Source organism: Ailuropoda melanoleuca, chromosome 15, assembly GCF_002007445.2.
Source record: "Ailuropoda melanoleuca isolate Jingjing chromosome 15, ASM200744v2, whole genome shotgun sequence".
Classification (NCBI taxonomy): Eukaryota; Metazoa; Chordata; class Mammalia; order Carnivora; family Ursidae; genus Ailuropoda; species Ailuropoda melanoleuca.
The window spans coordinates 63,371,525-63,394,957 of NC_048232.1; the positions used below are offsets into that span (position 1 = coordinate 63,371,525).

The following is a 23,433-nucleotide window of genomic DNA, read 5'->3' on the forward strand; positions in this document are numbered from 1 at the left end:
TGCTCTAAAAACCAAGCATGTAGTGCTTTTGAGTGTTTTATGACCAACTGTCTTAACCTTGGCAGGCAGATCAGGGAAAGCCTTCTTGGAGCAAAATGACATGAAGGGACAAGCAAGGGTTAGTCAGGCATGGAAGGTGGGGTGAGAACAACTCAGGTGTGGGGGCTGCACCTCTGAGTACCCAAAGCTAGAAAAGAAGTGAAATCTAAATCCTACACAGGTGGAAAGCTCCGTGCAAATATGCTCTTCTCCCGACAAGTTTCTAAAAATTTCCCCTCAGATATTTTGTCTCTCTACCTCATCTTTTCTGCAAATTCTCCTGGCATTTTGTCACTCATAAAAATAACGGTAAGAATATCAATCCCATTTAAAGATTTTACTTATTTATTTGATAGAGTGAGAGAAAGAGCACGAGTGGGGTAAGGGGCAGAGGGAGCTGCAGACTCCCCACCAAGCAGAGAGGCCAATGTGGGCTCGATCTCGGGGCCCCGGATCATGACCGCCGCCGAAGGCAGACCCCTAAGCCACTGAGCCAGCCAGGCACCCCACCAGCCACATTTCATCAAGACTTAACAGTGTGCCCTCCTCCTCGGTGAGCACTTTGCCTGTTCTTCTCATTTCTCTCTCACAACAAGTCTATGAGGTAGTTACCTGTTTTAGCCCCATTTCACAGGTGGATAAACCAGAGCAGAGACTGTTGAATAAATTGTCCGAGTTCTCAGTTAATAAGTGGAGCAGTTGGGCTGGAACTCTCAACGAAGGCCCCATACGGCCTCCTCATGATGCTCTCCTCATCCTTTGTGTACATCTTACCTCCTCTGCCAGATGATAAAGTCGGAGAGAAGGGGCCAGAGCAAAGGACCCCTTCGCTTACCATTCATCCTGCCAGCACTTAAGCCATGACTACCGCTTCCCAGGTGGTGTGCGAATCCCTCCACACACCCGCCCCGGGGCGCTGACGGAATGGGTGAGTGAATGATCACTTCGCACAACCCAGCCAGCCTCGTCTGGGGCAGAGATGGAAGCAGAAGCTTTCACGGGGGCAGCCACAGCAAAGGAAGTCATTTTTAAGTCACCAGATGGCATGTCGCATAATTCCTCTTGAGCAAGAAGGGTCCCTGAGCACAACCAGGCATCTGACAGCACATTAAGCGGCTTCATGTGTCCGTCACCTCACTTCCAATAGAATAGCCCTGTGGGCTGGTTTGTTATTCCAACGGCATAAATAAGGAAACTGCGCTCGAGAGTGTCTATGGGATCTGCTGGAGCCATATAGCTAGAAAAAGGCAAAGCAGATATTTCCCCAGCCTTGTCCGAGGCCAAGGTCTCCTGCCACACACCCTCCCAGCCTGTATTATGGGGCCTCTCCTTGTTAAGCTCAAGGGGGCCAAAGGCCTAAAGAGTGTGTCAGTTTCAAACTGCAGTGTTTGTGGTTGAAACGATCAGAACACACACACGGACACACACACACACACACACACAGAAGTGATTACCAAATTAAGTCAGAGCAGGATCCTCTTGAGAGAACAAGGGTGGGTGTGCTAGAAAGGAGCACTGAGCAAGCTTCTGAGGCTATGGCCATGTTTGATTCCCTGCCCCAAGTGGCAATTATATGAGCCTTCACGGTATCATTCATTAAGGTATCAATTTGTGCGGTGTCCTCTGCGTGTCCTCTGTCCCCGTGACAAAGTTTTCATACAGAAGTCGGGCCATTTCTTTCCTCAAAATACAGCCTGACATAGATTACAGAGTCAGGTGGTCCTGGTAAGAGAAACACTTGGGCTGAGTTACTTTTCAGCAAGCTCCCAAGGGGACAAATACTTGAGAGGGCGGCATAGGAGAGATGAAGTCACCTTCCCCTGAGCCCAGCTCTAGCCCCCGGGGAGGCTCACTTCCACTGGTCTGTGTAGGAGCCCAACACACAGGCCCAAGACCTACGGGGCCAGGTGATGTTTCCAAACAGGGGTCAGGGAAGAAATGGGGGCTTTGCTGTAAGGGATTATCTTCTGGAAATTTACCAAGAATAGCTAAAGGACACCAGGCAAAATTACAGTCTGCAAGCAGCTGCTTGTGCAAGTCACATCGTGACATTCCCCCGTCCGCCGCCCCGCCAAGCCACTGCCCTGGGTTCCCGTGAGGGAACCGCCATGACTCCGTTCCCGCAAGCCCAGAAGAGGCTGGGGGGCCAAGAGTGTGAAAGGGCCACGACTTTACAAGAAGAACAGACGGTCCAGAACTGAGTACAACCCACAGAGGAAAATCTGAGAGCCGTCACTCACACCGAATGTTCTGCCTTGCCCTGAGTCTCCATTTTCTCTTTTTTCCCCTTATATTTTTGGCTCATTATTTTAGGTGCAGTGGCTCTATTCTGGTTTTCCCAAAGCAATATTTTAGCTATAGAACATCTGTCACCTCGAGAGTCTGAGTGGAACTGCTCTTCATCATTTCGTAGCTGAATTCTAATAGATCACACATCGACCCCATTAGTAAGTACCAAAAATGTGCAGCGTGACGAATTCAGAAGACTACAGCCCCCAACACCATGTGCGTGCGCTCACATACACACACACACACACACACACACACACACACATCCTGCTTCCACGTGCTACATGACATACTCTGAACATTTGGGTCCCAAAAGGATACACATCAACTGTTTTGTTTTTTTTTTGCTGTTATTTTTCTTTTTTTCCACTTAATTTGTTTTTGTGATTACTGACAGTGTGTTACCTCACAGGCAGCATTTTAAATATTTGTTTAGAAATGATATCGATATTGTATTTTTCTACTCTCCTGACTACCTTAAAAATTGAGTAAACTATTGGCTGTGTATAAATAATGCAGACAGCTGTCATTTGAAAAACCATGAGCCCTGGGCAAGTGATTGACCCTCCTCTCTGAGCCTGAGTCTCCTTGTCTATAAATAGGAGCAAGAGGGCCTGACTCCCAGGACTACGAAATAGCAAAATGACATAACGTACGTAAAGCAGATAGCACAGCGCATGGCAAACAGAAGGCGGCTAATAAATGTAAGTCCTCGGCCCCTGAGGTCTCTGGAGGATACCGCAAATAAACACCACTGACACGGTGCATCCTGTGGATTAAAAATGTGATGTTCAACGGCAGAGGGTGTTTCAGTTTCTGAAACAACCATTGTATGTCCAAGAATAGCTCTGTTTATGACTATATGTTTTTATCCATCTGGGTTCACTCAACCCTCAATGTATCAGTTAGTCTTTCACATTCGGTTTAAATTTCATTTCTCCTGAGGAAGTCTTCCGCAGACATTTCCGCTCACAATGAGCTCCCCTTTCTAAATTCCACCCCCCATGCGATAAATAATACCTTCTGTGTGTGTGCATGTGTAATTTGTGTGTGTGTGTGTGTGTGTGTGTGTGTATAAATTTCCTGAATCAAGCTGTAGACCTCTAAAGCAAGGATTTAACCAATTCCCCTTTACATGTTCAGACCTCGACACAGTGCCCTGCATTCAAGAAGCAGGCATACATATGGTGGTTGGTTGGTTGGTTGGTTGATTGATAGACAAAGACTTCGCTCTTTTGTTGGAACTGCGTAACAGGCTTGTAAAACCTCAAGCTCATCCAGGGTTGCCGCACATGCTAAGGAATCCAAGCACCAATCCCCCAGCAGCCTCCCAGATGGCCCCTTGAGAAGAGTTGAGGAGGGCTTACCTAGGATCTATGAGTTGAGCCAGTTTGAGATCTACTCTAAATCTAACGGCTTGATCCACTTCTCCCCCATCTAAGCAATGAGCAGGGTTTCTTCTCCACTGAAAACAAAAACATTTGTCCAGCTTAGCAAATGTCAGCACAGTGGCATGAGGACCAAAAAAAAAAAAAAAAAGAGTGCCATTTCCATGAAGCAAAGTTACTGGGCCAACAGCAGATGCACTCGTTGGCATCAGACAAGGTCCATTGTGTCAGCAGTGGTAACAGCAGAGATTGAGAGTGCACAAAGCCCAAGCTTTCAGGCCTGGTCAAAAGGCCCATCTATTGTCTCTGGCAGACAGTGCCAGAGATAAAGTATCCTGGAGACACAATGTAAGGCAGGCTGCAAATGCATGTGCCAAGCCAAAACGAACGCGAGGCTACACAATGGGAACTAGAGAAGGAGCAGCTGGTCCTGGTGGCACCAGACTGTGTCTTTCAGCCCATGTCATCAACACTTGTCCATATAGTAAACATTTTCTGAAGAGGTGCCTGTCAGTTTCCATTTATTTATAAATAAGTGAATGAATAGCAACCAACTTACACATTTTTCATGGTCCTTTTTTTTCCCCCTTTAAATTCCGAAACCAGATGAAAAAGGACACCACATAGCAGAGCGATAACAGGAGGAGAATGCAGCTCTGTCCTGAAGGAGAGTTGATGAGTGACAGATGATGCACTTTGAGACAATGGAATGAGGCGGTTACAGCCTATTGTTGGAACAAAAGGAGGTCAAATCTTGTTCTTTTCTCCTGCCAGGTCACAAAGAGTTGGTCATAACTTTTCTTTGAAAGGAAGAGGAAGAATGCATTCCTAAATCAAGGCTTCCCTGGGCAGTGGGGACAATCTCAGCACTCCTCAGCTACACTGTCTTGGTTGGTGGACAAACATTTCTGACCTTTTATACTGAACTCTAGGAAAGTCCTTTTAAATGCAAATAGGCCATAGTCATCTCATTATCCCTCCTCTTAGAACTATCAAAATGACTGTGAAAAGATAAAACTACACATATCCACCATGGTCCTTTATGAAGGTTTTCGCATCCAGTGGTCACTGAATTAAGTTTCTGATCAGCAAAAATGGCCTTGGGGGTTCTAGTCTCCTCACCAGTTCTCTCTTTACAAAACAAAACATGAAAATTGAAAAACTGAGTCAAATTCATCTTGGGTCAGAGGGTGAATTGGAAACAATACTAACGTGAAAAGGATTAAATAAATGAACCTTCTTTGAAACCAGTGATGACATTTTCTAGGCCCATCTCAGATGACATGGGGCTTCCTTTTACAAAGCACCATGGCACACCACAAATGGCCCGCCAGACCTCAGGCTGAAACCTCAGGTGACACCTGCTGGCCAAGTTGGTGGGTAGATTACATTAATTTTCCATTCTTCACCCCTTCTGTGTCCAGGTTCTGACTGTGGTCCCACCCATACAAACTTCTTTGGCCAACAGCTTGTTATCAGACATGTAGAAAACAGAGGGTTAAAAAGTGCTTGCATGTTCCAGGCTGTGCTCTTTCCCTCAGCCATTGTCATGAGCACTTGCCAGGCCTAGCCTACAAGATAATGGAAGACAAAGGGAGCATGACTGAGGCCTGCTAGTCATCCCAGCCAAAGCAATCCCAAAGTGCTGACAGTCAGTTCTTGGCCATGCACGTAACTGAGCCCAGCTCGGGACAGACCTGCCCAGCTGAGTCCAACCTAAATCATCAACCCGCAGACTGGGGAACTAAATAAACACTATTTTAAGGCACTGGGCCTTGTTCGTGGGTTTTATTATGCAGCATTATCGTGGTAAAAGATAACTGATATACTACGTGATACTGGGCAAACCACTTTACCTTGCAAGCTTTAGTTTTCTTCAGTTTTTTCATCTGCAAATGAGTGCACAATGACTTCTTCACAAGGTAGCTGCCATGATTAAATTCATAAAATTAGACAAGGTATGTGAAATTGTTTAGCACTGTCCCTGGCACATAAATGACATGTAATCTGTGAGAGTTCTTTCTATGCCTCGTGTTCTGCCTTTAGATCTCTCCCACCAGAAGGCATGCCTTCGTAATGTTCCCACTATTGATCTCCAGACACTGTAGAAGTTACATGAGCCAGAGAGGTACCCAACGTTAAATACTTCAGTGGAGTCCGCGCGATAGGTTGCCAGACATTTAAACAAAAAGTCTCTTGTGATACCCAGAAGTCTCCTGCAATGTGCCTGGAATTTCTCCGATCACTTCAAAGACTTATTTCACTTGAAACCACAAATCTAGGTTGAAGTCTAGAGAAATACCATTGACTTCCCCCTGCCTTATGGTTCCATCTGAAGGTTGGAGCCCACTCTTCCTGAAAGGGGACGATCCAGATGAGCTATCCCTCAAGTCATAATAGAATTTTGAATAAATTCACAAGCTTCAGTAGCCTTAGATGGGATCATGCTGGGATGCATGGTCTATACTGTCACCCAGGGATCCCTAGAGGGATTGAATCTCAACTGCCCACGGCACTAATCTCATCTCTAATACATTCTTTACTGGATACTTTTCTGTCACTGTTTTACTTCTCCACTCTCCTACCAACATTTCCTAGGATCATCTCCCAAATAAGCAGCTTGTGTTCAAATCCTTTCTGAGATCTGCATCTGGAAGAGACAAACGTAACCCATCTTTGGAATGAACCAGTCTGAAAACCTAGATTCCAAAAGCCAGACTTGGCAAAGTACAAGAACGGAATCATTCCCTCATTTTAAAACATTTAATGAGGGTAACTTCAGGACCTCATGCCCAAGGATCCAAGCGGGCCTTCATCTCCCTTCTGGGATTTTATAGTAATTATCTAAGTGGTCTCTCTTTTTCCAGACTTGTCCCATCCCCACCTACCCCCACTGTCCATTTTCCACCCAACTGCCATGTAATTCTTCTACTTAAAGTTACTCAGGGTTTTCCTGCTACCTTCATGATGAGTCCAATATTCGTAGAATAACATACAAGATCCTTCCTGATCTGGTCATCCTTACCTCCCTCTCCTGACTCATTCCTTACCATGTGCCTGTACCTTCCATCTTGGCCATACTAAACAACTTGCAATTGCTGACTCAGTATACTCTATTTCCATGCAGTTGCATAAATTATTTCCTTAATCTGAAATCCCTTCTTCCCACATGACTACTTGCTGAATCCCAATTCCTCCTTCAAAGCCCTGATAGCAGATGCAGTGAAGGGGGCAGCCACATCTATTGTGTTGCTGACTACCCTCTAAAACACATCTCTAACCCATCCATTTCCCTCAGTACATTTGCCCAAGTTTAAATTTTATATTATATGTGAGGTTAATTGATTAATGTCTCTCTCCTTCTGCAGATGGTAAATTCCTATGAGAACAAGGCCAGTTCTACTTTTCACCATGAGGGAGGTCCTGGCATGAGACATGCCGCCTCGTAAAAATTCAATAAATATTCATTAAAGTAATTTGTGAATCACTCCCTGCTATTTACAAAACTTTACCTTGAAATCACTTATATTATTTCACATCTAACATTCTATATTAGTCAGGTTGTCCAGAGAAACAGAATCAACAGACTATATGGAGATAGACATAAGAGATGGGTCGTTATAGAAATTGGCTCACACATTTATGGAGACCTAGAAGTCCCATGATCTGCTGTCTGCAAGCTGGAGAATCAGGAAAGCTGGTAGAGTAATTCAGTCTAAGTCCAAAAGCCTGAGAATGAGGGAGCTAATGGTTTAACTCCTGGTCTGAGTCCAAAAGCCCAAGAAGTAGGAGGATGGAGATGAAGAAGGCAGGAGAAGATGGATATCTCAACCGAACCACAGTAGCTTCTCTCTTCACTGCCTTTGCATTGTATTCAGGTGCTCAGCGGATTGAGTGATGGATGTCCACTTGTACTGGTAAGGCTGATCTTCTTTGCTCAGTCTGTTATTCAAATGTTCATTTCTTCCAGAGACACTCTCACAAACACACCCAGAAGTAATATTTCACAAGCTACGTGGGTTTCCCTTAGCCCAATCATGTTGACACATAAAATTAGCCATCACACGCTCTCTAGCAACTTTTTGCTCAATGTCAGTTTCTACCACATAATTGTCATCTTGGGGCACCTGGGTGGCTCAGTTGGTTAAGCATCTGCCTTCGGCCCAGGTCATGATCCCAGGGTTCTGGGATCGAGCCCCACGGAGGAGGGAGCCTGCGTCTCCCTCATTCTTGCTCTCTCTCTCACAAATAAATAATAAATAAAAATCTTTTAAAAAAAAATTGTCATCTTGAAGGTCACAGGGCCTTCATACAGTGCTCCATAGGAACTCACCATTTATTGAGCTCATGTGCTGAATTAAGGTTTCTGAAAGTATAAGATTATAATGCACAGAGAAGAAGGTTCATTGGGCAGGCTTTGGAGGTTGGATAAGATTTCATCTGGCAGAGATGATGGCTTAAAAATGGCTTGAATAAAAGGGGAAATGCAGATAAAAACAAGTTGTGTAGAAAATAGTAAGTTGTCACTGTGATTGGAAAGTGATTGGAGTGTGTGGAGGTAATGGAACAATTTAGCTGACATGTGTTGAGGGTTTATTACATGCTAAGTACTATTATAAACATTTCACACATATTAACACTTTTTTTAAAATAATGAAAGTGAAAACTAGAACAATAAATAAGGGTCAAAATATGGAAGGCTTTGAATGTCATCTAAGGAATTATTCTTTATCTGATGACTGATAGAGATTCATTAAAGGTTTCTGAGCAAACATATGATGTATCTGACATCTCAAAGCCATGCTGTAGGAATATTAAGCTGGTAATAGCAGGCAACAAATCTAGAAGAGGAAAGAGATGAGGGTATGGAGACTATATCGGTCATCTCTACAGATACCTATGAGTGTTTTCAAAGAAGACACACAAGACATGTCCCTTTTTTACATGGCATGAGAAACAAGAAAGAATAAAGACTTAGTCTGCAGAATAGATAATGAATGGTTAACCTAAAGAGTAGAAAGCATTAGGATTGAAAGGGTGAAGAATGGCTAAATAAATTACTTAATAAGTAATACGTCTAGTTTGTGTCTAAATCAATTTAAAAAAGGCAAATAAGCAAGAAAGATTAGAGACCAAAATATTACCTTCTTTAGTGATGAAGTTGATATTGGATAAAGTAGCTTAGATCTGAGTAAGAAAAGCAAATGGACATTCTCATACTAATGCTCAGAATTAGACACACTGCCCAACATGCAGTGCTGGTCTCGGGGGGTCTCCTCCTGGAACAAACAACAGTGCAATCTCCCTGCAGACAGCTGGCTCCCAAGAAGGAAGAAAACGCACTCAATCCACTGAGCACCTGAATACAATGCAAAGGCAGTGGAAGAGAGAAGCTACTGTGGTTCGGTTGAGATATCCAATCATATCAAGTCTCTCCACATCCTTGGGGGCAGTTACTGGGGGGGAGGTGAAGAAGACAGGTTCTTATGTTAATGGCACTCACTCCACATGAAGGGCACACAAGATGTGAAGAATGAATAATCCTGCCTAACGACGTATATGGGGCATTGGCAAACCACAGCCCATGGGCCACATCTTGCCCATGGCATGTTTTTGTGCAGCTCCAAGCTGAGAATGGTTTTTGTATTTGTAAATGGTTGCAAAAAAAAATCAGAAGAATGACACATGAATTTCATGACACATGAAAATTATGACATCCAAATGTTAGTGTAAATGAATATTTATTGGAACACAAGCATATGCACTCATTCCGGTATTGTCTACGGCTACTTTCATGCCACATGACAGGGTTGGGTAGTTAGGACAGATCCTAGAGAGACCACAAAGTCAAAAATATTTATTCTCTGATCCTTAAAGAAAAGTTCTCCTACCCCTAATTTAAACTATGGAATCCTATACAGCCATCAAAACAGAAGTAGAACTACATATACTGACCTGGAAGGCAACCCATCCTATTCCATGGTGAGCAAAAAATAAGTTGCAGAGAAGCAGATAGAGTGCAAGTCCATTTTAGTACAGATGGCTATACAGCTAGACAGAAGGATATTCACATATCTACCTAACAACTCAAGCTGTCAACCGTGATGACTTGAGTGGGAAGAGTTGGGAGAGCTTAGACATTTGTACGCTCGGTATTCCTTAACATTTTTGCTAATGACCATTATTACTTTTGTTTATAGACAAAAAAAGAAAATAAACACAGTGATGGCTGATGCTGCAAACAGGTCAAAAGAGAGAAAAGTTGGAAATGACTTCACAATAGTCATAAAATCTCAGGATTAGGAAGCAGACATCTAGTCTAAGAGCTCATTTGATGCTCAAATTTATTCTATAACTTAAGCTGAGCTTGAATACCTCCAGTAGCAGGAAACTTGCTGCTACCCACCAGCAGCCCGTTTCATCTCTGGATAATTTCAGTGGTAATAAAATACATCCCGATCTTGTATTGAATATTTGCCTCTCCGCAGCTTTTATTCATTAATTCGAATTCTCCACTGTAGGCTTGTAAGAAAAGCAATCTTTCCCCATCAGAGAGCCCTTCATATACTTGAACACAAATTGCATGGCAAATTTGAGCCTTCATTTCCCCAAACTAAATACCCCTCTGTCTTTCCACCATTCTATATGTGGTGCTAAAAGAGTGGAAAAAGCTGGAGTCAATGAGTCATGGAATAGAGTGGATACTGATAAAATGTAAGCTTTTGGAAAACCTCAGTGGTAAGGTTAGTGATGAATTGAGATGGTGGCTGGAACAATAAAGCTGAAATTTCCCAAGTCGAAACAGGTATTTTGAGTAGACAGAAAGAAGCGAGCCTATCTCTAGATGAAATGATGTTGGTAGGAATGAAGATGGGACAAGAGGTATGGTGGGACTGAGGACCTGACAGAGGAAGAGAAGACTGGGGTGAGGAAACAAAGAATTTGAAAGGGGGAAATAAATAAGATAAATAGAAACAAATCTTCCCAGGAAAACAAGTGAGCAGATCATGTGCTATGAGAGAAGAAAGCCAGGATTTTGCAATGAACAGGGTGGAAGGAGTGTGTTGTCGGAGTGGAAAACTCACATGACGGGTGTTACAGTGGCTGCTGAGGAGACAGAAGACAGAGTCAATGGAAGTTAAATAGAAGGAACGCTTAGCTTTGGTGAGGGCTGGGTGTGGGAGAGAGTGGACAGCTCTCAAGGTTGAGTGGGTTTTTCCAATAGCATTTAACAACTCAGATTTTCCCACCCAGCCCATACTCTGCTCGCCCCTCCAATGCAAGCCCCAGAGTGGTCGTACTATTGACTGCTGGCAAGAGATTGCGAGGTCCATTGCAGGAAGACAGCAGTGGCCCTTTGTCCCCAGTTACACCAAGGTGTGCCATTGTGTGTGTAGCCCCACAAGTATACATCCCAACAGAAACATTATACTCAATGGGCTTATTAAAGAATCAGAATGCTTTCCAAAATTTCCCAAGCCATAATAAAAGGCCAGTATTCAGCAGTGTTTACCACTTGACCTTTTCAGTCAGAAATAATGGGAAATACATTAAAAGTGCTACCTTTTCACGCTCTTAACATAATGCTTTGAATTTCCCATGGCATCCCGGTGGATTACTGGGAATTACCTTGCAGGCACAAAATCCTGTTTGTTTTCTCTCCCACCCTAGACTCTAATCTTTGAAAATGTGTTTACCGAGAGCTGAAGTGGCTTGTTTCTCCACCAGCCTTCTCTGGAGGGGCATAAAACAGCAATGGAAAGCTCAGTGTTTAAAGAGCTAGGACTCTTTCCATGTGTAACGCAGTGATCGTCTTGTTCCTTTCTGGTTGATTGGTGTCTCTCCCCCACTCCCATGGCTGCTGTTCTAAAATTCACCCAAGTTTCCACCTTACTCTTTACCCACTTACTCTCTTAGCTGGTATCTTCCTGTTGCCTGTGCTGGGACACCCCCCACCTATCATCCCTGAATCGTTTTCAATCATTAGGATTTTTGGAGTGCTGTGTCTCTATAAGAGAAGACAGGGAATGGTCAGAATTAAAAATCACTGAACAGGTACGATGGTGCCCACAGCTCCACAGGACCTGTGATATGAGTGTCATCTTCCCCCGCTAGCAGTAAAAGCATTCTCATCTAGGTTTATGTATCTCATGATTGTGGCCTCCCTTAGGTGTTTTCTTGACTGGTCTCCCACCATTTCCTCTCTGGGAACTCAGTATTATTTGACATTCACCTCAACATCTTGCAACTTGGGTCCAGGAACAATGAACCAAAAATAACAAGTAAAGGAAACAGGCATTCTTTGTTTTTTTCCCTATCCAAGCTCTTATTCACTTATAGCATTAACTTGTCACAAGCAAACAAAACCTCCAGCTGGGGAGGAATGAACCACAGAGAAACCATGTCGATATAAGAGTGAATAGGAGTGAACTATATGGAGAGAACGTCAGGTTCTTGGTTTGAATGTGGAAAAGAGCAAAGATAATAATTTCAAAGGTGCTCTGCCTTTCAGCTGTGTAATTAGCACATTCCACCCCAATTTTATCTGAACATAGCCTTTTAAGTCCACCAAGTCTCTTCTATTTTATTGAGAAGATCAAGGCCTTCCGATAAAAGCGTACCAAATTTCCCTCTTCTTTATCGGCATGATATAGTACATTAGAGACAAGTTCTCTGGGCACAGACAGGCTGAAGCTTTCTCTGACACTTACTAGCTCTTGGGCAAGTTCTTGGGTCTTTCCATGCTTGCAAAAAGTTTCCTCCTTATCAAAAAGGTAAATATAATGCTGTTTAGAATGATTGTCCTGAAGTTTTATTTAGATCGTGTTATCAAACAGCCTGGGTCTTTCTCATACTAAGTATGAGATTAAAATGGTACATAAAACTCCAGATTCTTGGTCTGTATTTAATTATATGGGCCAAATTCTGTGTTTAGTAAATAGTTATTATTGTAATTTCTTTCTTTGCTAGAAATATGAAAAAGAATTTAAAAATTACACTTGATAGAAGTGCTTTGTCACCATACTCCCTGTCCAAAACAATTGTAATATAATTAGATCTGACAAGAGATTAGCCCACCTCTACCCAACTGAAGTTATCAAGATGATTTGGAATATGGGTTTTTATGCACCCTCCCTGACAATGAATGCCACTCCAAGTGTATATAAAAAAATTGTTATAATTTTAGCAAGACACTTAAAAATGAAGCAATCAGAACAATAATGGTGTGGTTTTTAGTAAGATAAACATTGAAAATCAATTTTAACTCTTTTAAAATATAGGTCATCTTTATCTTGTCCTTTTTAATGTCTGCTTTTATATTTTACACTATATAATGGTTACTAGTACAAGCATGGATATATATAATTTACAAATAAACTGATATGCATATTTTAGCAGGATGTGCTCAACAGTTTTCACTGATGGGGCGCACTATCAAAGATTTGGAGAGTATGATCTACAGTGACCCCAGCCAAGTGTTTGCCTCACTCTTTGGGTTATCTTATACCGCCACATAAAGATCTATTTCTCATAGTTCTCCATTTCCAAATGAATATGGTCTGAGCTCTTTAGACATTCAAGGCCTTTCCCAACTTGTCCCAGCCCTCTTGTATCTTTCCAGATCATGGCAGGAAACAGATCAACATAGTTACGTTGAAGAAAGATTAATAGAGGGACTACCTACAAAAATGTAGGTAGAGTATAGAGAAACCACAAGGGTCGTGACATGGAAAGATAAGAGGAGGTGTCACTCCCCTTCAAGTGATGAAAGGAGGAAGCGCTTACACTTCCCTAGAAGCAGAGAGAGTGTGCGAGGAGATCCCTCACAGAGACCACCAAGGTAGAGATGCAGCCGGTGGGAGAAACCAACTCCTTTCTCTCTCTAGCTGCTCCCTTTTGGCTGAATCCCACCCAGAGGGTAGCTATTGATGTGGTTCATACCGGTCAGCCTTCCATGACACAGAATTGGCTGAAGAAGGGTGGAGATTGGACCTGGAGAAACTAATGGTAGATATCCAGACCAACCTCTTTCCAAAATTTTCATCCATTCATCCATTCATTCATTGATGTTTTCCTTTCTTCATTCAACAAATTTCCATCAAGTGTAGCATCAGAGACTGATCTGGGCACTAGGAATACAACAGGAACAAGAGAGTCAGTATCCCTACTCCCAGGTCTCACACTCACACTACATTGGTGAGTGGCCGGCAGACAATGACGGGTCACAATGCATCCCATGAGACATGTGCCATGATAGGGAATACTAGGGGACTTGCTTTGGGGAAAATGGCCCTGGGGTGGCCTCCCAGAGGCCTAAAGAGTGAAAAAGGGTCAGCCATACAAATGGGTAGGAGAGAACATTCCAGAGAAAACATGCAGTAAGTGAAGCAGCTCTGAAGTAGAATCATGCTTTCTTATGATGATCAAAGACAAAAGGAGCCCATGTAGCTGGTGGTTATGAAGCAAGACATGGGCTTGGGAAGGTGGGCAGGGACTCTCATGCTAGGCTGTGCCAGCTAAGCTAAGGAACTTGGCCCATGATGTGTCTTTCTGAATTGCTCATGCTGTCCCAGTGTTGCCAACTTATGTGCCTCCGTGCCTTTGCACATGCAGTTCCCCCCCACCCCCACCTTAAAACCCATCTTCTCTCCTCTCTCCAACAGTTAGTCATCCTTTGACCCAGTTTATATGTCATTTCCTGTCTAAAGCCTCCCTGGGTCCCCTTAGGCTGTCTTAGTCACTTCCTCTCCCATGCTCCTGTAGCATTTTGCACCCCTCTCACTGTGCTGTCACTCTGTTTACTACTCTTATCTCTCCTGAGACAGTGAACCCTTTGAAGACAAGAACCACTCTATGTTCTTTGCATCCCCACCTCTCACCCTCCCACCTGAAGCCCTTCGAGAGTTGACACCATGTCTTAATCATGTTTATGTCCTCACCCTGCCTTTCCTCCACCCCTAGTTCACCTGGCCTGGGGCATGCCCCATCAGTAACACTCAGGAATGCACGCCAATGAACAAAGCCACAGAATGCAGACCTTCCCCTAACTCTGGCTTTAAGGAAAGAAAAGCCCACCCAGAAGAGCCTATCGGTGATTATATGATTCCTTAGAGATTCCCAAACATGGATAGTAAGAAGACAGCTGGAATCCATTTTGACATTTAGAAGGGGTTTTTGGTTTGTTTGTGTATTTGTTAAATAGAGAAAAGACATTTAATAAATTACTTAGACATTTATAACAAGTCCTAGTTTAAAGTAAGCTGGTGAAGTTGCATAAATAGGTTTGCCACACATTCTGCAAACTTGCTTTTCCCAAGAAAGTGAGGACGGTGTCTTTTTAAAAAGTTGCCTTTATGTCCACACCACCTAACACAGAGTAAATGCTTATTGCGTGAGTACGTGAAAGAACAAGAATTAGGTATCCGACCTGCTTTGTCTAAACTATATCCATTATCAGTGGTGACTTCAAATCATGGTTAGTGTGTGTATTGGTTATTCATAGCTGTGTAACAAATTATCTCCAAATACAGCTGCTTCAAACAACAAATACTTATTATTTCACAGTTTTAAACAATTAGAAGTTTGATGTTTACCTAGAGTTTAGAGGGTGCCTTTAATTCATACAATGGTAATAATAAATGATATTTATCAAGTGCTTACTATATGCCACACTACTCTAACATCTGCACGTACCCACTTATTTAATCTTCAGAACACTTTGAGATGTTTATTCCTATTAACTTATTCTGTGATGCAAAAATTTGGGCACAGTGAGGTTAACTAACTCAACAAAGGTTACACAGCCAGTAATAGGCAGGCCTGGGATTGAGGCTCAGATGGACAGTCCACCTCCTGCACAAACTCTTCATCTGTAATAGACTGCCTTCAAAGATAGGAAGATAGCAATAATTTACTCTTTAAGGATGATGCTAATACCATGAAGGCTCCTCCTTCTTGTCATTGTCATATATAGGTCACTTCATCTCTCCAAGAAAGATGATAGACTTGTATAGATCCATTGTCCCATATGTGTCTGATGGCTGCCCATATTTGATGGTGACATCAGTAGTCATAGGTCTGAGCTCAGCAAATTAGCTCAAAGGAATTCCACTCCAGAGCTCTGACAGTATTAGAATGATTTGCCGAATTGTATCTTATTCAGTGTAAAAGATAAACGGTGCAGTCATTAATCTGAAGATTACAGCCAGTACCACTGACTATGACTAAGCCCCCAGTATAAAACACTGACCGCTCTCGCAGACTAAAAAAATTACCAACAGGGCTGGCAAGCAATGCTTTTTGGGTGCAAATCTCTTGTAGATGAGGTAAAGACCCCAGCTCTTAGAAGGTCTTTATTGTTTGCCCTTCTCCATCACGAGAGCAGGAGAACCCCCTTTTCTCACACTGATATTTTGCACTGAAGGACACACAGTGCATATTTTTCAATCCAATCAAACCAGTCAAAGAGTGGAATGAGCAATGGGTCTTGAGAAAGGGGGACTGAGTTCACGCCTCAAACTAGCTGATTCGTCTGACTCATCAGAGACACAGCCCTTCACCACTCTGGGTGTCAACTTCCTCAATGTAAGAGAAAAAAAATTGGATGAGAAATTCTCTATAAACACATCTAGCTCTAAAAATTGGTGATTCTTAGACATACAAGTCCATATAAAACAAACCCTGCTTTTACCCAGGTGATAGATACTATTAGGCTTTGTGATAGTCTGTCTATTAACTGCATGTGATTACAAATCTCACAAAACAGGTGGTGAAAATTTATCATTCATCAAAGACCAAACACAATGTCAGATCTGAGGAAGAGAGGCAGCATTCAGTCAACTGGAGACCAGCAGAGCATTTCTCATTTCTCTCTTCTGTCACGTGGCAGGGGAGCACAATAAAAGACGACAAGACAGATTCCCCTGCCGTCCCTGCCTCCCACTCAGCTTTGGTCGTGGACTGAGAGCCTCCTTCACGGCGCATGCTCAGGAGCAGCCGTCAGTGTGGTCCAGGGCTGAGGAAGGCATATCCACTGCTCCCTACTGTGCTTTCATGGGTAGGCGGAATATGGATGGGTATGCGGAATATGAATGGGTATGTGGAGTCAGATTTCTTTAAGCCGTCATGAGAATTGTCATGCGAGGAAGTCTACTGATTAACACGGGAAGAAGAGACTGAATGGAACCCTGCTGACATGAGAAGTAGGAAGAGCTAGAGGGGGCTCAGGAAGTGAGAAGATTGTTCTTGACACTCCAAGTATGATGTAGTGGAAACATCACTGTACGGGGAGCTGGTCCCCCAGGTAACTAATTGTAGGATTCTGGGTAAGTCACCTTATCCCCTTTTGTAAATTGAACAAGTTGAATTAGATTAGTGGTTTTCAAACTAGGTCCTTAGACCAGAGGTCTCTCATGGAAAAATCAGGTGGGTGAGGACACAGACCCAGGTGGATCATGTTCTTGACTTTCCACTCCATCTCCTACACGATCATCTTTGCTTTTACCTGTTTTGTATTGGACCTGAACAAAACAATTCGTTTTCTCTAACTTGTGCTATTATAAAGAATAAAGAGTTTGAAGCCACCTAAACTGGATGACTTCACACATCTCCAGTTCTTTCTATGAGTCCACATGAATATTAACAAACAGGCATACACTTGCTATCTGAATTCATTTTCACTCCCACAGCACACACCTCAGAGTGAATGAAAAGTAATTCTTTTGAATTTGGCCTCTTTTTCATCTTGTCCAACAGTGAATTCTGGAACTCCTTGACAAAATATCTATATTATAAAAATCACCAGTGTCTTCTCTTCACTGGAAAATAAGGCCATTCATGGTTTTTGACCCTAAAACTTATTGTTCTATCAACTTCCTCAAATCACTATTGCCCTTCTATTTCACCATGATAATACTTATTATCATTTTTATTCATGGAGTCTTGGCAGAGTCCTTTGATAATCATCTCTAATATCATACATCAGCTTTCCTGACTCCACAACCTGAGCAGAGGTTGGCAGCAGCCTTCCTGATGTTCTGCCAAAATGCTGCCACTTTCTGATGTTCCAGACGAGTCTTCAGTTTCCTTGGCAACCCAAAAGACTTCACATGGTCACCTTAGTCTTCTTTGGGGTAGGAAAGCAAAAGGCCTCCATTTGCTGAGAGAGGTTCAGAGGTAGGAGGAGGGATGAGGGAGCCAAATGAAATTGAAATGAGTGAACAGAAAGCAATATAGTCTTTTTGCATAGAACAACATGGGAGAAATTGACAACGAGCCACCATATCACCAGGTGCGACCATATGATTTGACTCCATAGCAATTATCCCAGCCAGACCTGTGGAATTTGCCCAGTCTTCATCAGGCTGCTTTTCTATCCCTAATAGATCCCAGAGCAAAACTGCATTGACATCCCAGAAGGCACTTTAGTTGTTATCAACCAGCTTTGATTCTAATATCATGGTGGAAGGAAAGAACAGTAACAACATTGTATTCCAGCTCTTGGAATCTGTTCCAAGTTTTAATTACATAGAGAGTTCCCTTCGAAGTTTAGTGCTCATTCCATTTTGCAGTATTTGAAGTGATATATCCAGGGCCACATGTCGGGGCATTTATCCAATTCGTTTTCTATACCTGAAAAATGCAGAGGGTCAGCAAATCCTAGGCCTGCCCTGCTGCCACAACTCCCCCTGCAACCAAGGTATGCACTGAAAATCGGTGACAGCACTCCTCACTCATTCCATTTGCAGCCTCAGAAGAGTTCTCTGAGCATTCATTAAAAATTAATCAGAGCTGACAGTTAAGATGAAACTTATTCTTCACCATGGGTATGCCCTTGGTATTCATGCATTTAACATTTATAATTTTGGCCATTCAGAAGCACCCCTCAAGATCGTAATAGCTATGTAACTTGGCTTAGTCACGTAGTTGAATCACTTATGATGAAAAGATCCCTCAGCTGATGAGTGAGCCTAACCCCTCCCAGCAACTATCTCTCAACACAATTTTTGATCTTTCTTCCTCCTGCTTTCAAAAAAAGCATTTCATGAGAAAAAATATGGACTATGCTTTTACATTAGCATTTATTAATTTTGAGATTTCATAAACACTCCTTTTATTTTAAAATCCACTATTATAACTATTGCTAATAATAGCCATGCATGCCACCTCCCCAATTCTAAACTCATTCACCCTCTGCTGTTACTATCGCAATCAATGACATGAATATTCAAAAGGTTGTTCAGAACAGAAACCTGGAGGCCATGTGTGAATTGCCCTCTTAACTCCTCCTACCCCAATTCATGAGAACATCCTATGGATTCTCTCTCTAAATATACCATGATCTGTCCACCAATCTTCCACTTCCATTGCCACCATCTTGGTCCAAGGCATTGTCATCTCTTTGCTAGAATGCTGGTCCTGACTGATCTCTTCTGCCTCTTCCCACTCCACTCTTTATTCTTTAGCCACAGAAATCATTTCAAAAAGTGAATCTGATCATGCCATAACACCCCCTCCCGCTCCCTCACCGTCCAACACACATTCGCATGTACTGGAAATCTTGGAGTGTGTGTCCACTCCACCGTATGCTCCATGTGTTGGTCCACAACAAAATAAGGAATGTACATCAGAACAGAAATAAAAAGCAGCACACTCCTTTCTTCATTGAGCAAGCCTTGTTACACGTGTGCGTGTGTGTGTGTGCGCGCGTGTGCGTATAACCTCAGTACAAAGTGTTCTAGGTGACATAGTTGATTTACAGCTGCACAAGCTCTTTTTCTTATCACAGACAGGTAGCAGTTGGCAGACCAGCAGCCCATGTTCAGAGAGCAAGCTAAGTAGTGCAGGAGTCCCAACCCCAAATAAAGAGGCCCCTGCCTGTCTCTCAAACTTGAATTTGAGCCCTTCCTCTTTGATTCCTTTGGTCCAGCCATGATGCTGGATCATGTTGTCTTAGAGACACCACCTGTCCTAGAGACTTTGAACTTGCTTTCCTAGACTGGGAATGACTTTTCCCTGACTTTGTGTTTAACTGATACTCCCTCAGGCCCTCCTTTCCTGACCACTTATGCAGAGCCTCCTCTTTATTCCCCGCCACCATTTGGTCTCCAATGTGACACCATTTTTTTCCACCTGCAAGTCCATATTTATATGTGTGTTGAGCTGCTGATCGTTTGTCTTCCTTTCTAGACTGAAGGCTCCATGAAGGCAGAGCCCCCACTGGTTTCTCTGGTTTCAAGGCTCAGAGAACCACTGCTCTGGGCACGGTCATATCCCTCCAGTGTGTTATGGTAGGTGGAAGCTTCAAGAATACATAGCCGGCCATGCTGACACTCCAAGGTGTTAATTTATTTCTTCAAGGCTTCCCAGGATCATTTGCAAAATCTGAGTAAGACCTAGATTCTTACACCCAGGTTGCCCAATCTCTAAAGCCACGTTGTCTCTCACTTTATAATTGCAACAAGTCTCAGCCAGTTTAAGGTTAGGCAACTTGTAAAGGAAAAACAGAATTACTTCATGTGAGTAAACAATTCATTATCCTCACTTAGGATTTTCTCACCCTGAATCATTGCAATGTTTTCACGGGCATTTACATCATTGTCATTCTCCTTAGAGAGCCCATCATAAAATTGCTAACATTTATAAAGCAGCCAAAAATTTAGATGCCAAACACTGAAGCCTCCTCAGAGAACAAGACCACTCAGACCCACCTTCATGGAGCTCATGGCTCAGTGAGAAACAGATGGTAATCAAGTCATCAACGCACAGAGCGGTGGGTGGAGAGAGAAATGCTACGGGAGCTCATTGCAGGACCCTAGCAGTTCTTAGGGGTCAGGGAGGATTGGAACCTGAGCATGGGTAAGGGGCACATAACGGGGGCAGGGGAGTGATTCCGGCAGCAGGGAGCTGGAAAAGGCCAGGGGAAAAGAGCAGGCTTGGCAAGTTCAAGTCCAGTGGGGCTGGATTGCAGACTAAAGGGAAGGAGAAGACAAGAAGGAGGCTGGTGGGGAGCCAGGAGCCACATCTTACATGGCACAGCAAGGAATTTGGACTTTCTCCCTTTATGTCAGGGCATGACATGCAACACCTCTTATCTGTAAGTTATGTACAGGGATGTTGGCCATGAAACACTTGCTAAATGCATGTTAGGGACGATTAGAGGTTCAGGAAAGAATATGAAGCAATGAAAGAAAAAAAATTGAGAATGTAACATCAGAGAGAAAAACTGTAGAAGAAAGGACGCAGAATCTGAACACTATGTGGCTCAGCTATGAAGAATATTTATGTGTGTGTGTGTGTGTGTGTGTGTGTGTGTACGTGTGTGTGTATCACTAGAAAGGATTTTACCAAATATGAGATATAAGTGTATTTGAAAGATTTCTAGGCAATCAATAGATAATATCTAAAATAGGAAAGCCAAGAAATATCTGTAAAAATAGATATTATTTATTAATCATTCCTTAGAAATAAGAAAATAAATACCAAAATAAAGACTTGAAAGATTTATAAGCAGTTACTTCCGAGGTAAGGAACTAGAAAAGGGAAACGAGGTAGGCTAAGGCACTGTTCTTATTTTATTATAATTTTTGTATATATATTATTTTGTTATTTTTATGATTATAAGCTCTGTATATGTGTGACTTTTTGACAGAAGTATAAATTAAGCACACACACCCCCAGCCCCAGAGAATACTAAAAAGAATGGCGAGAGGCGGTCCTGACGCCCCCTACTGGCCATCTTGCAGAACGCTCTATTGATGAGTCCTTCCCTTGTCCAGACTCCTAAAGCATTATAATCATGTCAGCAGCAGGAACACAGCAGCCTACGCCCCCTTTGTTGCGCATGTCCTGTGTCGGGCTGCCAGGCAATTTTTGGATGTGTAGTGCGAGGGACAGCCATACTTACCTGCTTAGATTCCCAGTGGTTCCGTCTGATGAGATCCTGAGCGCAGACTCGGGACCCAGGGAAGCAAATCCTTCCGGAGTTGCAGAGCTCTCGGGGTCTTCAGGGGAAGCCAGGGCATGAGGGAAGCTGGAGCCCCACGCACAGGGAAGCACGATCCAGAGATGGAGCACCTACCCTCTTTGTTGGGCTGACTCATTCACTTATGGGAAGTCAATGGGTGCACAAGATACTGAAGTGTTACCTCTCGTTACTTCATCCTCCGCTCGCTGGAGATGTGCGATGCTGAACAAAAGCAAAACGCGAACTATCTTTTACTCCCCAAGAAGGAGGAAAGAGTGAGAGTAGGACCGCCACTGAAACAATCTATCACAGAGGGGAAACTGCCTTCAAGTATTTTCAAGGACTTGAGAAGGACCCCCTTTTACTGCCAACGTTAGTTAAAAAGCATTCTTACTTATTAAAGCAATTCCCCTAATTTTCTCTACCAGGCAGAATTTTATCAGGCTGCTTTCAGTGACTAGATTTTCTTGAAAGAAAAAAAGAAGTATTAAAATGTTTTGTAGATGAGAATTTTTACTTCTTCCAAGTAAGTTTGACATGTGGCGTTTTAAGTTAAGTGTTATATATCCTAATGCAATTTCTCCACACTTAAAGTCAATGAGGATATTTATCTGTTCTGAGTGTAGAGTGTTTTTTTACTAAAAACTGAATATTTTCCCAAAACAAATGCCAACTATTTCCTCATTATGTCTTAAAAGGATAACTTCCATGTAAGTGAATGTTCATGTCGAACGTTACTAAGTACAAATAGCATAATAACTAAAAATAGCTCAAATATTCTAGCTACATCTTGTCAACAATCTTGCTCTAGCCAAGTTCCCCATTAATTGCACAATCTATATTTTGGGAAAGACAGAGCCTAATTGTTTCCAAACAAAATTTCAAGCCTGCATAGGGTTTCCTTCCTCTGGTTGGTTTCGTTAAATGAATTAATCTTTAAAAAGGAGAATGCAGAAAGAGGGACTCCTCCAAAACCTCACTTTGCATGTGCATTTTATCAAGGGCTTTAATTATAAAGTTTCATGGGTAATTTTTGTTACAATCACCTTTGGAGAGATTTCCATTTTTTAGGGCATGACTTTCACCTTTTGCCTTATTTGTTCATACACTTTGTATGGACAAAGAGCAAACAGCAAATGCCAACTTGAAGAAAAGATATTTAATGCTACAAGGGCCTGAAAGCAAAGCCCAAAAAAATTTCTCTAATGCAGTTCAAGCATTATTGTATTAAAAAAATTTATCAACTCATTCAATCATCTCTTCTTAAGAAATACAAGTTACTCATTTAGGACACCAAGTAAACTTTCTCCGAGTTAGTGAATGTTACTCAATAGATTTTTCTAGTACCCTTTCAAAGGGCACCAGAATTTTAAAATTCAAAGCAGAGTATGTGAATACAGGGGAAATATGAAGAAATGTAAGACACAGTTCTTACTCCCAGTCTGATTAAATTGGGAGAGATCATCTTATTGTGTGCATTTTGTCTGAACTGAACCAGAATTCTCCGTTAACAAGTTACTTACAATTCAGAGGAATTTCAACATGGCTAATGCGAACAATTCAAGGCATTGAGGCAGTGGGGAGAGAAGAGTAATGATGAGAACAGATCAGCCCTGGATCCTGGTGTTTTACCAGTGAAAGGTCCTTACAATGGGACCCTTAAAAGATGCATCCTACCCAGTGATTGCTCTGATTAAGTGTGCTATACTTTATACAAATTCTTATTTCATCCTCACAACACTTTGAGCGGGA

At 42.5% G+C, this 23,433-nt stretch overlaps 1 long non-coding RNA gene across 2 annotated transcripts in view; it reads right to left on the bottom strand.

Moving 5' to 3' along the window:
- The window catches only part of LOC117796398, a 95,024-nt gene extending 72,856 nt beyond the window's left edge, over positions 1–22,168 (bottom strand). Inside the window, exon 1 of one of the 2 annotated variants that reach the window (XR_004620880.1) lies at positions 21,622–22,168. This is a non-coding gene — a long non-coding RNA (uncharacterized LOC117796398). The remainder of the gene's footprint in view (positions 1–21,621) is intronic. The other variant, XR_004620881.1, reaches the window with a different exon arrangement.
- Between the last annotated feature and the right edge of the window lie 1,265 nt (positions 22,169–23,433).